Source organism: Neopsephotus bourkii, unplaced genomic scaffold, assembly GCF_033783945.1.
Source record: "Neopsephotus bourkii isolate Nb327-2 ecotype Australia unplaced genomic scaffold, CSIRO-AGI_Nbou_v1 NB_1292, whole genome shotgun sequence".
Classification (NCBI taxonomy): Eukaryota; Metazoa; Chordata; class Aves; order Psittaciformes; family Psittacidae; genus Neopsephotus; species Neopsephotus bourkii.
Window position 1 is genome coordinate 8,909,163 of NW_026901776.1, and position 6,000 is coordinate 8,915,162.

A 6,000-nucleotide genomic window follows, 5' to 3' on the forward strand; every position below is an offset into this window, starting at 1 on the left:
AGCTGGCGGATGGAGAAAAGAGGAAAACATGAAAAACAAGACCAGAGAAAGAGCAGTTGTTAGGGAGAAAGCTTTTCCCTTGCTTCCCTGGCTATGAGCAGTCTGAATGGGACATGGTGTTTACTCCTTGCATGCTGCCACACAACATGTACCAGGTGAGAATGACTGGTCTTCCACTCCAGGATCCCTGGCAGCATGGATCTTCTAATAGTCTTGTACAGTGTCAGAAGGAAACAAATCTGTTAAACCTAGATTGAGTCAATAAGCTTAAAAAAAAGCCTGGTGAAGAGTCAGAAGAATTGGCTTGCATTAGGTCTGAGCTTGTCTAGAAGCAAATGGTATTTCAAGAAAGTAGAAGGTGGCTTTATCTCTGAGGCATAAGAAATCAGCAGCCCGTTCCAGCATGACAACGACTGCTCTCTGGCCCTTAAGAAACATCCCAGAGGCAACTGTACAAGAGACCTCCTGTCAGGAGATGCTGTTGACCATTTTTATAGTTTTGCTGGCTGAAACTAAACCTTGCTCATTAATGGTTGTTTGGCAGCTGATCTCAGAGCAGGTGATTTGTGGTGTCTGACCACAAGAGGAGGTTACTGCTGAAATGGACTTGAGTTGACAAGGACAAGAGACTTGTGCATCTAGTGAAACCAGCACTTGGAAGTGTTAATAAGCTGTGGGCCAGTGGTAGTGAACCTACTTAAAGATGCATACCAGGGCACAAAAAACAGTGCCAGGGTAAACAGAAAGCAGAGAACAGATTAGTTTGCAATAAACATGGAAGCAATTGCAACAGAAAACAATGAGTCTGACAAAGGAGATTTAGTTACAAACTTTCAATAAAAACTTTCCATTTAACAAAATATGCTGCTTTTGGCAAGCAGCAAAACCATACAAACCCGAAGTACATTTATGCACGTATGGTTGAGGGGACAATGACTTTAAACTGCTAGGTTTGACAATGAGACAAAAACTGTGGCTTTTCAGGTTTCCATTTACATGTACCCAGTCAGGCTGGAGAGGAGGCTGCTTTGTGTCCTTGGGATGAGTTGGACACCCTCGAATTCTGAAATACCGTCAGTAATAGAGGAGACTTCCTACATTTACAATTAAGACAAAATGGCAATGCACTCATATGCAGTCACACAAGACACAAAGACTCCGTGTTGCCAGACTACCTGGGATGTTTACAAAAGGGCAGATGCTAATCAGGATACAGAAAGTGGAGGAAGCCCAAGTCACACAAGTATTTGAGTTGAATCAAAGTTTGCAAATGCAGATCTATAACTTGTTCATTGAACAGATGCAGCCTTTTTCTTTAAAAGAGGTGGTGGGTGGCCTTTAACGAGATAGATTAAAACCAACATAAATATACCCATAAATATATAGCGTGGGAATACCCAAGTGACTGACAAACTGTGTGCAAGAATTGTCCTACAAGGACAGAGAGAGATGATGAAGTTTTCTGTACTTCGGGGTATTCACTGCATGAACAGACAGCAGCTGGGCAAACTGAAACCTTCAAGAAACAAATCAAACATCTCTTCCCAAGTCTGAGATGATCAGAGTGGGGTCAGAAATATGGGTTGAAAACAGCCCATAGCTGGATGTGGTGGTATAATGCCTAGCAAGTAGCTGAGAAAAGGGAATGGCAGAGAACCTCAATGAGAAACGCTGCAAAGCTGCCCTCCAGAACAAGTAAGCACCTCATTAGTTAAGGTAATTGTGCAAAGAGAGGAAGCAAAGATTCTTCTAGAAGGGGAAATGGCTCACCTTTGAAATGCAGACGTGGGAGGAAGGCATTTTAGGAGGACAGGTACCATGGGAGGTGACCTTTTGCTGTTCTTTCTGCTTCTTATGTAAGACAAAATGGCATCACTGCAGGGACAAACGGCTTTTGTACTGTGTGGCAATGCCACTTAAGTAGCCAGCAACCGCTGCCCACAGCTGACACTTGGGATTTGAGCTCATGGTCACTGGTGAATGGGTTGCATTGAGGACACCAGTTTTACATGATGCTCGTTTACAGGAGGTACAAAGCCAGATCCCTCTCACGACAGATATTCTGAGTGAGGTGTTTTCCGTTAGCAATGGATTCCTTTGGTGGCTTGTGCCTCCAAGGTCAGCCACAGAGCAGGGTGGGCGGTCGACGGGGAAAACACGAGAGCAAGCTGTCATATTTCACCTCCCTTGTCCCCTTCCTAGGGCTGACAGTGTCATTGTCCACCCTCAGCCCTGCAGTGTGTGGCCAACCTTAAGCTTGTCCTTGTGAGAGGTTTTGAGGGGGCTTCTTGGGGACTGCAGGGCTTAAACAGGACAGTGCAGGGCATGGGGTGGAACTGATGTGAATACACAGCTGACAGGTCTACGTCTGAGCAAGGGTATTTTGAGGGTGATGGTGTGGCCTCAGTCTGGAGTCGTGTCTGGAGTGGGAGGAGCTCTCGTTCCTCTCTGAGACACGGAAGAAGGTCTGTGCGTGCAGGGCATGGAAGGGAGAGGCACGAAGGTAATTTGCAAAGGGTGGCCAAAGCATAAAAGGGAGCTGTGTGGTGGAGCCAAGGTGACGTGTGCCTAAATAGCGGACGTCAGCATGCAACACAGTCAGGTCCTTCATGGGGTAACACAGGGAGCTCTTTTAAACACATACATACATGCACGCACAGAAATAACAATTTATGGTTGTGTCAGACGCACGTCTGGGCTGCTCATTAAAATTAATGAGGTAACGTCTCCAAGGCATTCTGAAACGGATGCTTCCCAGAGAGTGAGGGAAAGACCTCTATCACGTTGAAATGGCTGCTTAGCAAAATCAATTGCAATTTCTACTTTCCATGACCGTGCATCAAACTCATGCCATGAGTATCAGCTACTGTTTAAACTTATGTGCAACTGACCTTTCTTCAAACACTTTTGTTACAAGATTAAGTAGCCAGACTCACACTGAAAATATACATAACGTGATCTGTCCAGAAGAGCTACTGGACTATTCCAGTTTCTTATCATTTGTGGACTTATATGGAGGTGGGACTTGATTGTTATTAATACTTTTTATCTTTTCTTTTGTCTACAGAAGCAAAGAATTGAGGGAACATGTAACAGCAGAATGGTGTGCAACTGCTTGTCCTGATGACTGCCCGCACCCTGGAACTGAACCCATGAGACCTCAGTCTTCCTGCTCATCTGTTGTCTGTAAATAGCTGTGAAAGTCCCAGACAAAATGGGTGTCCTGCTCCCTCCCTGCCTTTCCTTTAACCAGTGGCTGTTCTATGAAGAAAAGAGAAGATGGTTAACACAGCATATCTGGACAGCAGACCTTTATTACTTAACTGAAACTAGTAACTTTTCCACAGCAGACAAAAGGGATGATCAATACAAATCCATTTGATAAAATACTTTCCCCAATTTTTTATTTGAAAGATTTGGGGTTTTGTTGCAGTACTTTGTGTTAAAGTTGTAGGGTTGGTCACTCGGTTAGGAGATGCAAAGCATGAAGAATGTCTCTGCGTTGTGTTCAAGAGACGTGCTGCAGCTCTCTGGTTACATGAGCACATACTATATTTTGGTATGACTTGTGCCTCCTTCATCACATAGGACTGGCTGATCTAGGTAGGACTTGGGCTGCAAAAAAGGAACTTACTCTGGGTCAACTACCCTTAGTGCCACCAGTGTCACTGGTGTGCCTGTCTAGAGTAGTGAGGAGTGTCTGATAAGTGAGGCAGAGGGATGCTCTGCTGGAGAAACACAGTCTCCTCGCTATCTGGACAGCAGTAGAGTCCACTCAGACTTTCTCTGTTTGTCACTCATTGTGTGCTTGTTTTTTCCTGTAGACAATATTTGTGGCAGTGCTGAGCATGCACACCTGGAGGGGAAATCAGTGGGAGCTGCACACTGAATGTCTAAAATGCTGTAAGCTTGCCAACAGCTCTGGGAAATTCATTTTGGCACCCACAAATAGCAAGAAACTTCTGGCAACTTTGATCTTTCTCTTTTATTATGGGGCAGCACCATCCCCTTTCCTATGCATGCTATGAAGAAACATGCATTGATTTTTTGAAGTTCTCTGACTTGAGGCTAAGACCACAAGGAAATACAGTAATGATGTTTACAGAGCTGCTTCTGAAAAACAGGCCTGCCCACCATGCACCGGGTAAAGAAGGCAAATAGCTGAGTTGAGTAACTGTGCATACTGTTAAAGCAGAGGAAGCCCTGTGGAAAAAGAGTACGTGTTCATGAAATTAAGTGTTGTACAGTGCCATATGCTCAGGGTTGTGAATATAGATTGCAGAGGCAGCATGAAGTCTGTAGACTTCACATCATTCACTGGATGCATGTTTGTTTACTGTAGCTGTTTGTTTGGAAAACCTGAAGCGGACATGGGGTAGACCTCCAGTGCTGGAAGGATATTGTCTTTCCCACCAGCTGAACATCTTCCCTATGTCTCCTCCCTATCTCATGTGCTTCGCGAGTCAATGTTACTTAAATCACAGGATGACTAAATGTCTTCATAATGAAAATCCTTAATCAAGATGCCCTGTTCTGTATTTAATAATTTGTCCTAACGCCCCTTGTGCCTGTGGATTGGCTTGTTGGCTACTTGCTGTTTTGTTACTTCTATCTCAACCTCTGCTTTACTGCTTGAAAGAAACAGTCTGGAGTTTATATTGACTTTACCAATCCACGTATTTCAGGAAACAGAAAATGCTAGTCTCTCTCTCTGCGTATTTTCAAAGACAGCACATAGCCTCTTCAAGCAATGATATTCCAATGATATCTCGGTAATTTCATTTAAGCTGGAAAATTATCTTGCAATATATACCATCAGTATATTTGAGTTTCATTTTGTGTCAAACAGTTAGATAAAATTAAACTGGACCTGCTTTCTGCAAGTGTCCTGGATATTTTCCATTTGTCTTGTAATTGTAACATCTATTTATTGTACATTAAAAAAGAGGCAAGGGAGAAATTTCTGCTGCCACCTGTAGTCTGAATGTCACTGAACCTTGTCCCACTTCTCCAAGCTTATGAAGATTTTAGTAATATCAGATACCTAGGAGCCTACAGTCGTTTCATTAATAACTCATTAAAATGCAATAATGCTTGAATAAAAGAAGCATTTCCTGACTTCCTAACCCAAGTCAGTACAAATAAAATTGATATAGAGCTAAAAGTGGTCCATCTTCCCATCTGGTGAGGTACCGAGCACAACTACCCTGGCCATGCTCATCTCTGAGCCCTGCTGCCTGCTTTGGGAATGGGCTTGCTTGTTCTGCTCTCTTTCTCCCATCCTCAGAGGTATCTTCTAGCACACAGGATATCCCCTAGCACTGGTCTATTTGACCTGATGAAAGAATCAGCTTGGTTGCTTTCAGAGCTAGAGGGAAGGAGGAGAAAATACAAGTGGACCAGTGCTTGGGTATTTCGTTCCTGTGCAGCTGTGTTTCAGAGAAACCCTCAGGCACTATCTGCAGAATGGCAGACCTGTGCCTTGGCAGCAGCCCAGGACCCATGCCTGATTATTTCCTATTTGAATAAGTGCTCTGGCATAAGGGTGTGGCTGCTGGCAAGACATCTGGGAAAGGATCTTGGATACATCAGCAGCCCAGTTTCCCAGGGAGAAAAAGTGTGTGGACTGTTGTGTGGCAGAGCCACAGGCTACAGACAGTGTTTGTAGCTTCGAGTCCAAGGCAAACAGACCCTAAAAAGCATTCTGGCTATGTGTCCACATTGCCAGGCCAGCCCTGCTGGCAGGGGAGCCAAGGAGGAGAAATCATGTCTTGGTTGTATTGTCACTGTGCTCACCATGGTACCCAGGCACATTATGCCTTCAGAGGTAGAGGACTGCAGACAGCACGGGGAATAAACACTGCTTGCCCCGAGGGGAGAATGATTTGCCTCTCAGCCAGCTCCTGCTACCATGCTCCCATGGCTTTAATTCCCTAAGCAATCTGTTCTCCAATCTGCCCTTGCTAGGGCTCAAACCATGTTAGACTGCCCACAGCCCCT